The following is a 14,004-nucleotide window of genomic DNA, read 5'->3' on the forward strand; positions in this document are numbered from 1 at the left end:
ACGGATCTGCGGAGTAATGAATGTTAGCGATTTACAGCAATCTGTTAGGTCGATGGCGCAAACACAAGAACATCAGGATGGGGAAGAACATAATATACAGTTGCGCCCGCAGGCCCCCGCCAAAACTCCCCAAGAACACCTCGGAAGTTGTGAACACATGGAACGGCAACGAGGCATAACAACAGGGAGTGTATCACGCTGATCCCAGAAAAAGAAAAACAAAAAGAGTCAGAGAAGAAAAAGGAGGCCATGGAAAAGGAGATGAAAGAATACAGAATCCCCTCCCCCAACCCCCCACCCTGCACCTCTGCAAATGAGTACGGCCCCCCCCCCCAGCAGTGTGCCTGTCGCCCTGGAACCAGACCCGAAATATAGAAGAGTAGGGAAAAAGAGGTAGGAAAAGACCCCCACCGGGCGGGGGGGTAGAGAAAGTATTTATAAACTTGGAGGAGGGCCTTCATAACAGACCCCCGGCGTTCTCCCTCCCGCACGGTAAGGTTCCCCTAAAGTGAACAAGGAACAGCACCAAGACAATCTTCTCAAACCACGATGGGGAGCATTATGCACCTATTGTGCCAGTAGCCACGTCAGGAGAGCACGCCGCCCCTAAGCCCGCCCGTCCACTAGGCGACCACCCCAGAGGGGCAGCCTCATCCCTGACCACTCTTCGGAATTCTGCCCACGCCAACCCCTCGACCCAGCATCACACCCAATGTTCCCAGGCAGAGAAATGTCCAACAACGACAGAGAAGCGACACACACAGGTGGGGTGGAAGTCTCTGAGGAACACAGTCCGCCGCGTGAAGAAACTGGCTTCCCAGGGCTGCCCTAGGATCTGTACTGCATGCAGGGTTCAGGGAGGCAGAAGCAGCCAAAGCAGACATTAGTTGCTGGAGTTGTCCCTGAGTCGTAGGAGGGCATGTACGGGACGAGGCCACCACAGCACACACAGGTCCATCGCCTCCGGGAGAGATCAGGCCCTCAGAAGGTCGAACACACTGTAGCATACTGGCCGGGGCGTCTAGTCGTGCACTAACCTCAGGGGCGGCCGCCACAGCATCCTCCTGCGCGCAGTGTGGGTAGTCTCTGCGTTCGTGTGAACAGGCGGGCCGCCACTGCCCCAACTCCGACGCAACACCATCGAGCCTATTCCCTAGGATCACCGAAACCATGAACAAAGGAGGAGTGAAGAGTACCAAGAGCCTCGAGGAGGTCGCCGTACCCCAGCTCAGCTCTCTGCGCTCTTGCCGCCATACTCCCAGAAGTCGTACGCTCACAGGCCCGCCGCGACCCAGCGGACAGGATGGTAGGCTTCATCGCCCAAAGATGGCCGCCAAGTATGCCCGACCCTCACCGGGGCCGAGACAAACGTCGCGGTGTCCACGTCGCGGGTGGCCGGGTTCCGGGGGCAAGCAAAAAACTATCCTTGGTCACGGGCAACAGTCGTCCCCACCACGGACCAGCCCCCGCAGAAATCCGGGGGCGGCCCGCCGCGATCGGGGCAGGATACGGACGGCGGCCGGGCAGCTCACCAGCAAGGCAGGGGCAGCCACCGGAGGATCCAAAATTTGCACCCCCGGTCATGCACTCGGTCCGCTACGCTGGACAGTAGAAGTGACCATGTCGAAATGTAGGCCGAGTCCGGCACCGCTCCGGTGACCGACTCCACCCAGTCACCACTGGCCGCTGTTGTCGCACTGCCACCCGGCCACGGCGTCCACTCGATGTCCCGGCTCCAGGGCCGCGTCGGCCGCAAAGTTCAGATGCGATTTTCTCCGGCGATACCGCAGCTAGCAACTTCGGAGTCAGACAGTCGGGAGCCCCCCTCCTTCAGAAACACGACCACGTAGCACAGGTTGAGGATCTCAGGCAGGATATCCGTGCGGGATGCGGAGGTTCACGGAGCCGGGAGTCTACGCTGCCGTCCCGGTGAAAAATGAAATATGAAGATTAAAGGTGGATAATTCTTTCTTTGTGACATTTTCTTGTGATTTTCAGAGCTTTTAATGATACAGGAGTTTGATGTTTGCTTCATGTTTTTGGCAGTTTGGTGAGCACATATGTCAATTATAGATAATCTAATGTACTATCTGCTTCCCGCAGCATGCCATAGTTGTCACTGGTATTGCCCTGGCTGCAGAAAATGCAACGGTGATTGGTGGAAGGCTTGTAAAATTTTCAGCTGCTGGCAGTTGCTTAGGCTGCATGCCAGTCCTCCTCCTCACTGATAAGGCTACTGTTCAGTGGGGACCTGGTTTGCCAGAAATGCATGGCCAAGGGTCATTTTCACATGACTGAGTTTTCTCTAAAGTGGCATCGTTTTTTTAAAAAAAACAACTATTAACAAATGACATACAGCCCTAACAACTGCCACTGTGTGAGGCATTTACAAGCATTACAGTCATGTGCTTTACTCACTGCCCTGTCTGCTCCTGGTCTCTGGGATCTGAAGGCAGCAGCAGGAACAGAAAGGAAACTATCATCCTAGAAGCTAGATTATCATCTGTAGTTTCTGCTCCTTAACATTCCCAAGGCTCCTCAGAAAGAGATAGAAGGCTGTGTCGTGGGTTGACCCTTTCATGTCATTGAAGGAAATGAAATTAAATGAAAGGACACTTGTATAGTGCATGGCTACCTGGAGGCCTCCCAGCGCTGAGCATGACTAGTAATCAGAGACGGAGAGACTTAGGGAAACAGAAGTGTTTTCAGTTGTTTTCAGAAAACAAGGTGGCTGGGTTCCCTGCGGAGATGTAGTGGCAGTGCGTTCCAGAGTTTGGCTGCGTTGAGGGAAAAAAGTCGGCCACTGCTTTTGGCCCTCTTAATTCTTGGGACTTCAACTAAGTGAAGTGTGTCCGAGCGGAGTTTCCTACTCGCTTTGTAGGGGCGGATCATGGTCGAGATTAATAGTGGCCCGTTCCCCTGCAGGGACTTGTGGACGACACAAAGGGCTTTAAAGCTGACTCTTTCTTTCACTGGTAGCCAGTGAAGGGAGCGAAGGGCAGGTTTAGCTGAGAGGCGCTTTGACATTCCCTACAGTAGTCTGTCCGCGCAGTTTTGGACCGTTTGCAGTTTAGTGGTTACTGCGATCGGGCCCCCAAGTAAAGTGCATTTCCATAGTCTATCCTTGAGAGTATCAGTGATTGGACTAGAATTTTCATGGCTTGGGGAGAAAGGAGAGGAAGCACTTTTCTGGCCATTCTAAGCAGTCCAAAACAGATGGCAACCGTCTTCCTTGCTTGCGCCTTAAATGTCAGGTTCTGGTCTAACCAGATGCCCAGACTCTTTATTTTGGCCTTGGGGACCGGGACTGGGCCCATGCGTGCTGGCCACATGGTCCCTAGTGTCACATTTGAGGGGTTGCCCATGATCATGATCTCGGTCTTTTCACCATTGAGCTTCAGGTGGGACGCCCCCATCCACTTAGAGACTAACGTTAGGCATGCGTAAAGGGCATTAGGCTGCTGCGTTGCTTGATTGAGCGCCACGACCAATTGGGTGTCGTCGGCATAAGTCACCATATGGATTCCGAAAGGGGCCACGATTGCCGCCAAAGGGGCCATATACATTGAAAAGAGTTGGGCTCAGCGATGAGCTCTGAGGGACACCACACAGCAGAGGCACGGGTTTGGAACTCATGTATCCTTCAAAGATCTGGAAGAAACGTCCCTCCAGAAAGGAACGCAGCCATTTCAGTGCAGTTGCAGCTACTCCTATGTTTCAGAGATGGTGAATCAGGATGTGATGGTTCACCGTATCAAATGCTGCACTCAGGTCAAGGAGTATGATGGCTGCTGACCCTCCTGAGTCCAGGATCTTTCTGCTTTCTTCTACCACCGCTAGCAGAACAGTTTCCGTACTTTGTCGCGGGCGAAAACCTGTGGTGTAGTAAACTAAGGGATTCCAAAAAGTTTGATAGAGTATGGTTGACATATTTTTTCGCGAACTTGGCAATCCCAGGAAGAAGGAAGATGGGGCGGTAGTTGCCTAGATCCGCAGGGTCCAGATTAGGTTTCTTCAGAAGTGTCTTTACCATTGCCCCTTTCCATTTTGGTGGGAGTACTCCTGTGGTGAGTGAGGCAATAATTACGTCCGCGATGGTAGGGGCAATTATGGGTGCTACGTTTTTCAGGAAATTCATTGGTGCGGGATCCCTAGGCGAGCCACTTGTCACAGAGGAAATCAAAGTCAGAAGGGTTTCCTGGGGTAGAGGAGGAATAGACTCCAACAGGTGTCTGGTAAGAGGAGGACCCTGACCAATATGCTCATTTGAGGGGTCATATTTGTCGTAAATTTGGGGCAGCAATTTGAGAATATTTTGAATTTTGGTGTTAAAAAACTCTGCCTGTTTATTGCATCGTTGGCCTGGTTCACTGACAAAATATCGAAGGTCAAAAAATCGACCTACAAAAATATCGCAACAAAAATATCGATGTCAAGAATATCGACATCCTATCTACAACATGGTAAGTACAAAAATATCGAAATTAAAATATCGATGTAAAAAATATCGTTTTTAAAAATATTGGGTTTTTTTGTTACAGAAAATATGTAAAATAAACATAATAATACTTATAAATAAAATAAACATAATTAAATATATTTCATAATGTTAAAAATTAATAATTAATAAATATAATTTAATAAAACATTAATTAAATATATACATATACTCTGGTGCCGATTAGGATCCTGGAAAAACCGGGTACGAACCGTCGAAGCGTTTTCTCCGTCCGACTCGTACCCGGGACAAAAACATTACAAACATGGAAGTACGATTTGCACGGAAACACCATTTCGGTACGACTCGTACGTAGACGGGTGTACATACACGGGTGGGGGTTCGACTCGTACGTACACGGGTGTACATACACGGGTGGGGGTTCATACTTGGGTGGGGGCACGACCCGTACGTACACGGGTGTACATACACGGGTGGGGGTTCGACTCGTACGTACACGGGTGTACATACACGGGTGGGGGTACGACTCGTACGTACACGGGTGTACATACACGGGTGGGGGTTTGACTCATACGTACACGGGTGTACATGCACGGGTGGGGGTACGCACCGTACATACACGGCTGGGGGTACGACTCGTACGTACACGGGTGTACATACACGGGTGGGGGTTTGACTCGTACGTACACGGGTGTACATACACGGGTGGGGGTACGACTCGTACTCACGGGGGCTGGGGGGGTACGGCGCGTACTCACGGGGGCTGGGGGGGTGTTCGGCGCGTATGCGGGCACATGTCTCCATGGTTGCTATGGGAGTTTGGTCCGAACGGTGCATTTTCCATACGGTTGTAACATCGGACGCACGGGATGGATCGTAATTGCGCGGTCGGACTTCACTTTTCACATTTGTATGGTAAATCGTCCGGGGACGTGTCGGACACATTTTCCGGACGTGTGGGGAATTATTCCCAATGCGATTCGTATGGACTTTTTCCCATGCGAATCGTACTTGGCAGTTTGTACGGCACTTGTACGATTCGTACGGTAAAAAGACCGGATACGAGTCGTACGGGGAAATTTTTTCCAGGATCCTAATCGGCACCTCTATATACTTACTTAATAATGTTTTAATAATTATTTTAATAAATTATAAATTATATAAAAATATTACAAATTGCAAAAACATTACACACATAAAACAATAACAAATAAAAATTAAATAATTATGTATAACAAATTAAATAATTACATTTAATTTAAATATTGTTAAAATTAATTATATACTACATTAGCTAAAATAATAAAAAAAAATATTAAATAGCAGAGAGAATAAAACTACTACTCCAGCTCCAAAAACAACAACAGAAAGGAAAATGTTGGATAGCGGATGGCAAAAAATTACTATATCCACTCCAGATAGTGTAACAGTAGAGAAAGTGTTGGATAACGTAGAGGTATAAATTACTATTCCGACTCCAGGGACTGCAACAGTAAGGTAAGTGTTGGATAACGTAGGGGTAAAAATAACTATTCCAACTCCAAACAGTGCAACAGTAGGGAAAGTGTTGGATAGCGTAGGGGTAAAAAATACTATTCCCACTCCAGAGAGTGCAACAGTATGGAAAGTGTTGGATAGCGTAAGGGTAAAAATTACTATTCCCACTCCAGAGAGTGCAACAGTAGGGAAAATGTTGGATAGCGCAGAGGTAAAAATTTCTATTCCAACTCCAGAGAGTGCAACAGTACGGAAAGTGTTGGATAGCGTAGAGGTGAAAATTAGTATTCCCACTCCAGAGAGTGCAACCATACATAAAATGTTGGATGGCGTAGGGGTAAAAATTATTATTCCCACTGCAGACAGTGCAACCGTAGGGAAAATGTTGGATGGCGTAGGGGTAAAAATTACAATTCCCACTCCATACAGTGCAACAGTAGGGAAAGTGTTGGATAACGTAAGGGTAAAAATTACTATTCCATCTCCAGGGAGTGCAACAGTAGGGAAAGTGTTGGATAGCGTAGGGGTAAAAATTACTATTCCAACTCCAAAGAGTGCAACAGTAGGGAAAGTGTTGGATAGCGTAAGGGTAAAAATTACAATTCCAACTCCAGAGAGTGCAACAGTAGGGAAAGTGTTGGATTGCGTTGGGGTAAAAATTACTATTCTAACTCCAGAGAGTGCAACAGTAGGGAAAGTGTTGGATAGCTTAGAAGTTAAAAATAACATACTTATAAATAAAATAATTCTTTAAAATAATTAATAATTTAATTATTAAATAACTCAAAATTACTTACAAATACCAATAGATATTTATTAAAAACATAACTACCAATAAATAATTAATTAGCAATAAATTATTAATAAATACCAATGAATATTAATTCATGAATATTAATTACCAATTAAAAAATATTGAACAATTACATGTTATACAAAAAAAATATTATCAAACATTGATTACCAATTAAAAAATATTAAACAATTACATATTTTTTATACCCAAAATAATAATTATTATACATTAATTACCAATTAATAATTACTTATTAGTATATTAATTAGAAATATCAATAAATATTTAAACATATTTAATTACCAATTCATTATTAATCAACAATAAATTATTTTTCATAACCAAAATATTAGAATTTAAAATACTTACCAATTAATAATTAATCTCCAATTAATTAATTATCAATACCCAACAACAAATTTAATAATTACTTAATTAGATTTCAATTACTTCCAACACTATTCCCCTATAAACGCACAAAACACTCAAATAATAAAATAATACAGTTAACATAATAATCAATTAATAAAAACTAATTACCAATTAATAAAAATTAATTACCAATTAATACTTAATTAACAATAATATAATTATCAATACCAATAAATAAATAAAAATATTACTTAATTACAATTAAATTACTTCCCACCCTATTCCCCTATAAACCCACAACCCGCTACAGAATTTAAACGCAAAAATTATTTAAAATTAATTTATAATTCCCAAAAATTTATAATTAAATTCATATAATTAAATTACTTCCCACCCTATTCCCCTATAAACCCACAACCCACAACCCGCTACGGTACTAAAACACAAAATTAACATATAAAAATTGTATACATACATTTTAAAACCAATAGAACACTTAACAAAAAATAATTAACACATGCATATTAAATACATAATAAAATACATAGCAATATTATAAATATCGATATTAGTGACATCGATATTACTAACATCGATATATTTGATATCGATATTACTAACTTCGATATTACTAACATCGATATAAAAAAATCGATATTACTTACCTTAGGGTCGATATTCTGTCCATCGATATTCTTGACATCGATATTGTGTCCCTTCGATATTTAAAACTCGATATTAGTGTAGCTCGATATTTTATTTTCGATATTTTGGCTGCTCACCCGTTGGCCTGTAGTATCGGGGTAACAGGTGGAACCGGGCTCTTGAGGAGTTTTTTATGATAAGGAAGGTCTCTCTGGGGGAGTTGGCGGCCTGTAGGACATTTTCCTCGTAGACGGAGGCCTGTGCTTTTTTAATTTCTGCTCTATACTTGCCAACGGCTCTTCTATATTTGAGCTTCTTGCTAGGTGAGAAGTCTTTTCTCCAGCTTCTTTCTTGTACCTTCCACTACTGTTTTAAAGTGCGTAATTCCGAGTAGTACCAGGGAGATTTATAAGGACCATTCTTTTTTTTAATCAAAGTTTTAGGGAGGACCGAATTCAGCGAGTCCTCTATCCAACTGCAGAAGTCATTGTTAGCTGCAACTGGACTTGGATCTGGCTTAGGTCTGGTCTTTTCCAGCTCTTGGGTCCACTTGTCCAAAGGGAGCTTGGACCAGGCCGGTTCCGGGTCAGTGAAGGTTGGGCATGGGGGTGGAGACCCGAGGGCACCATGAAAGGGGGATAAGGAGGTGGTTGGACCAAGGAATGGGGATGGGGTCATTTCCTATAAGGTTCTCCAAGTTTGAAAACACAGGATTGAGGCAGTGTCCTTTGACATGGGTAGCTTGCAAAGCCTTTTGTGACAGCTGGAAAGTCGCGAGGTCTCGCGCTAATTTGTGTGCTGTTGTTGCTCCCAAATCGTCAAAGTGCAAGTTAAAATCCTCAAGGAGAGTAAAATTCGCTGCAGTACTGGCTAGATTGATGGCTGCTTCTAACAGAGCTTTGCAGAAGGTACCTGCCGCTCCTGAGGGCCGATAGATCAAGATGTCTGTGAGCAAAAGAAGATTCTATCGAGAAATGCACATTCTCACAGTCTGGGAGTGGATTCCCAAGTAGGCGACAGGTGAGGTGGTCTTTATATAGGATCGTAATCCCCCCGCCCTTGCCTATTGTTCTGTCCACCCTCTGTATCAGGTACCCCGGGAGAGTGTTTGCACAATGTCAGGTTCTGAACTGGAGTTGAGTCAGGTTTCTGTTAGGAATAGGATCTCTGGGGCATAGTCATGTAGCAGCATCAAGATCTCTGTAGTGTGTTTGGGCAGAGACTTGCAGTTTAGTAGAAAGATTTTATAGGATAAAGAGGGGGTAATGGTCCGAGGGGAGAGTGTGAACGGGCAATGTGGGCACTTTTTTGTTGATTTTTCACACCAAATATGACAGTAACAGTTTGCTCTTAGTGCGCTATTCAGCTGATGGAGTGCGCACTCGAGTAGCAATAGCAACCTGGCGGGAAAAGTGCATGGGTCCCGCAAAGTATATGTGTAAGTGCAGGGGAAGGCAAAGTATGTGTGATGTCACTTCCGTTACACCTCACATTTTGTTCAATTGACATCCACCATCATGACAGATTTGATTGCTGATTTTTAAGTCTTTCAGAAATCAGGTGGAAAGGCTTATTTACTTTCTAGAATTTAGCAAAGAACTGACTTTTTGAGACCCTTCGCTGGAAAGAAGTTCTTCCAAAGAAAAGTAATAAAAAGTAAGGTCTAGAAGCAGGGTTCTCCAATGGGTAATCTGCCCTGGAAGTAGCTACCTGTTGTGCAGCCCAGCAGAGTATGTACTTGTGAGGATTTAGCTGTTTGAATATGGCAGTGCTACACATCTCTGTATCCTTGGTGGACACCAGCCAAACCATATGCTTTCACACCGACACACACTGCGACAGACTGTGGTACCTGCAACACGACCACTTGTCAACACTCTCAATTTACAAAGTCACATGGAGACTGGTCATTTAGTTAGACCCACTCTGTTGATTATATTGTGCCTGTGAAAAAATGAGCCAGAAGAAAAGTGTCAGCAATAGCTAGAGGAGTCTCTAAAGTGTAGGACTGCCAGAGACAAACTGGAAAAAGAACAATTGATGGACAGAATGCAGAACAATGTCATACATTCATCTCAGTACAGAGATCTGGGCCTAAATCCATTGTTTCTTTGCTCACTATGCCATTCCAGTTTGGACCCAGCCATATGTAAATCAGTCTTGACCCTACGCCCAATGGGAATAGTCCAGCCCGAACTACCTGGTCAGGTCCTCCCTGGGCTGGAAAAGAGCATCCTAGGGCCAGTTTCGGGCTTTCAGCCCTCATCAGCCAGGATAGCTTGACTCCAGTGGCATGGAGAGCATGGGACCCACATCTGGGCATACCCGTCCCTCCCGGGGTGATAAATGCAAAAAGAATAATTGATGGACATAATGCAGAACAATGTCATACATTCACCCCAGTTCAGAGATCTGAGCCTAAATCCATCGTTTTTTTGCTCACCATGTGATTCCAGTTTGGGGGCAGCCATATGCAAATCAGTCTTGACCCTGCGCCCAATGGGAACAGTCCATCCCGAACTGCCAGGCCAGGTCCTCCCTGGGCTAGAAACAAGCATCCTAGGACCGGTTTCGGGCTTTCAGCCCTCATCAGCCAGGATAGCAGCCCGTATCAGCCAGGATAGCTTGACTCCAGTGGCATGGAGAGCACGGGACCCACGTCTGGGCATACCCGACACATTTGGGGTGACAAATGCAAAGAGAACAATTGATGGACAGAATGCAGATCAATGTCAGACAAACTGGAAGTATATGATAACAGTGCTTTAGCAGCCCTGAGCCATGGAGAGTAGAGGCTGAACTAAGAGTGGACACAGTTATTGGCCTTGTTTGTCTGAGACTCGGCGAATGGTGTGTATGTATACATGTATATTTGTTTAAACATTTCTCTGTGCATATATACGTTTTATGTTTGTAGCTGGTGTTGTGTCCTTCTTTGAAAGACATTATCTCACCCTGGAAGCTATTCCTGGTGTTGGTAAACCATCTATATATGTGCCCCCAATATAATTGGTTCATCTCTATCACAATTATGACTATTCCTGATAATGTTGGCCCTGGAAAAATAACGGTAACACTTGACACGTTGGCTGGGCATCCTTGGATTAATCATGGCATAATGGCAGCTACATATTCAGCAGTTAGGAAGGCAAAAATGAAGGACATTCTTTTTGTAATTCATAAGTGTGATGGAAAAAAGATTTTTTTAGAATCAGAATAAATCAAGACACTTTACTTGATAAATATTCACTGAAACTCAATTTCCACACATTATCATTTGTCTGCAATATAGTTTTATCAGTAAAACTGTACATCTGTCCAAATTTAGTGACCATTTCAAGGGAAAACGTGCTGTCTGTAAATGACAGTGCGGTACCAGACAATGCTTTAGTTACATAAAAAAATTACCTGCCTCATGTTCATTGGTGGATCGCTAAAAAGTGAGAAGTGTTACTGAAAAGTGTGGGAAGCACTGATCTAGAGCTAAAAAAGACCTTCTGGATAATTGTTCTCAGTTATGCCATCATATGACAGCAAGAAAAAGAGGCTATGCTTTAATCTCACAGCATTGATAAAGCCCTATATAATGTATGTTTTTGTGCGGAACAAATTGAGTAACCATGCAATTAAGTAGTGTTATTGACTAAAGACCTAGTCAATAGTGCAAGTTGATGGTAAATAAATAGTTCCTAAGAAGAATGAATGAATGAAGGATTTGTAAAGCGCAGGACTCACCCCTACAGGGGTATCTCAGCGCTAGCAACGAAACATGAAAACAAGGAGGTGAAAACCTAACAAGATTAAAAGATTACTGTTATTAGCCATCTCCAAGGTTAATAATGCTACTACCGCACGAATGTGCAACCGCATCTCTTTTCCTCCTTGTGTTCTGTCCCCCCACTCATTTGACTGTTGTTTGAAAGATTCAGGGATTGGCCTTTACCTGTAGTTATGGATAGCATTCTGAGAAATTATAGTAGTAGAAATTAGATTGATGTCCGTAGCAGTCCCCCTTTCACCCAGGCCCTCCGAACCAGGCCTGTGGGGGTACCCATGGGTCCCCTCTTCCCAACCTTGTACAGTGTGGCAGGCACCAAGGGGTGCCCGTCACAGGGTACACGATTATCCCCAACCATCCCTTTTGTCAATACAAGCCTGTGTACGTGTTTGGTACACAGGCTCCCATTAAAGTCAATGGGAGTCCAATCGAATCGTATCCGGATGCATTCAAATGCATCATACTCGTTTGGTCGGACTCCCCCAATCTGAGTCGTACGGAAAGCATTCCTGACCCGAGTTCGTTATACTTTCCAAACGAGAACAAAATCGGGCCCTAAATGGTGAGTAAAATTGTCTGCTGAAAAAGAGTGATACACATTCTTCTGGCAGAACGGAGAGGAGATATTTTGTTCTCTTGCTGTTTCCCTCTCAGTGGATGTTTCATTTAAAAAAAATGTTCTTAGAATTAACTTCTTTTTCACTCTGGGAACACTACAAACTGCGAGATAAAGGGGGATTGGTCATAGCAATAGCTTTGTGCTCAGATCCCACCCCTCTATGCAGAAGTCATCAAACTTTGGGCCCCTCTGGGATGGGGCTTAAATTGATCTCAGGGTGAGCACCAGGCTCTGGCCAAGAGGAGCATTTATATGACCCTAGGGAACAGTGACAAACAGGCATAAGACAGTGCAGTGCTTTTCGTGAAGTAAATATGTAATGGGCAGTTGCGGCCGGCATGGCTTGTGGGTGGGGGGCGGGCGCAGGGGGTTGTTATGTGGGGGAGGGGGTAAAAAAAGGTACCTTGGGGCCTTGTTCCGTGTCTCTGCTCCTGCTCTCCTGTCTCTGACTTCAGGAACAGGAGCCAAACAGCCATACTTCCCCTAAGCCAATCACAATGCTGCACAGCGCTCAGCCAGGGGCTGTAGGGCTGGGCATGTTCTCCATGCAGGCTGTAATGCAGCCTGCATGAAGAATGGGGAAAGTGAGCATAACTGGTTTGGGCAAACAGTCATTGCGCACTTGGGAGTCGGAAAACCACTCCTCCGGTGCTCTGCGAACAGAGCAGCCCCGCCCGCAAGCAGCAGGACACAAGAAGCATACAATGATAATAACTACAAGTTATTATCACTTTATGTTTCTACATGGCACTGCTTAAAGGCAGTAGGGTAACGCTCCTCCACCATAGCGGAGGAGCTGCCACTGGTAATGGCCCATCATTATTGACTTGTTTTCACTCATGTCCTGTCTGGAAGTAGATGTTAAAGTTGAGGGGAGCGTGGAGAGCTCTAAATAACCTTGAAAGCACCTCACCTTGTTTCTAATAAAAGATCACACTATGGATACTTTTACACTTTTATCGCGTCATGGTGCCAGTGGGATGTTGTCAATCATGTATTTGCTTGAATTGTAAAAGGTGTAACTAAATGTAAATGCAATGTTTGAATTGGTAGATATGTTCAAAGCAGCCAAATTTATAATTCTGAGAAAATATATTTTTATTTATTTAGTTAGTTATTTATCTACACGGGGGCACTGCATTTAGAAGTGTAAAGTCCATTGTTCTACAGCAGTGGTTCTTGACCTGTGGTCTGGGTACCCCTGGGGGTCCGCAAAGCTTTCCGTAACTGCTTAGAAAATTAAATATTGTGAACATATTACAGAAATGTATATAAATAAAGAATAAAATGTAAGAGTAAAAATTTAACAAGCATTGGCAAATGCAATAGGTTTTGCCTATGTGATTAATAATATCCTGTTTTTAGTTGTAAGTCGTAGCTTGACGATCAGTTGTACAATATAAGTTATTGAAACTCCGTCACAGTGTTATGACATGTTTGTTGAGAAAGACACTATATTGTGCTGTTACTGGTGGTACTATAAAGAGGGAAGATTAGGTAAAGAGCGTAGGACAAAGAAAAGAAAACATGCACCGGACAAGTACACTTAAAATGGGTACAGCTGATTAGATAAAGAGCAGAGAACAAAACAAAGAAGTACACTGTAAGCGTTATGCAGGCAAAACCTAAAGCCCGGGTTCTTCTGATGATGTTTAAAATCAACTCACTCTCATGAGAAAATGATTGAAGTTTTAAAAAGCTCAATGGTATTTCTGTGCACATTAGGCAAATGTGATCATGTCACTTGGAATGCAGCACAAACAGGACCTGATGAAACTGGAAAAGCATGTGGAGATAAAAATCACTCTCAGATGGATTCAGACAATTTCTGTCTTCGG

This window comes from Triturus cristatus, chromosome 8 (assembly GCF_964204655.1).
Source record: "Triturus cristatus chromosome 8, aTriCri1.1, whole genome shotgun sequence".
NCBI lineage: Eukaryota > Metazoa > Chordata > Amphibia > Caudata > Salamandridae > Triturus > Triturus cristatus.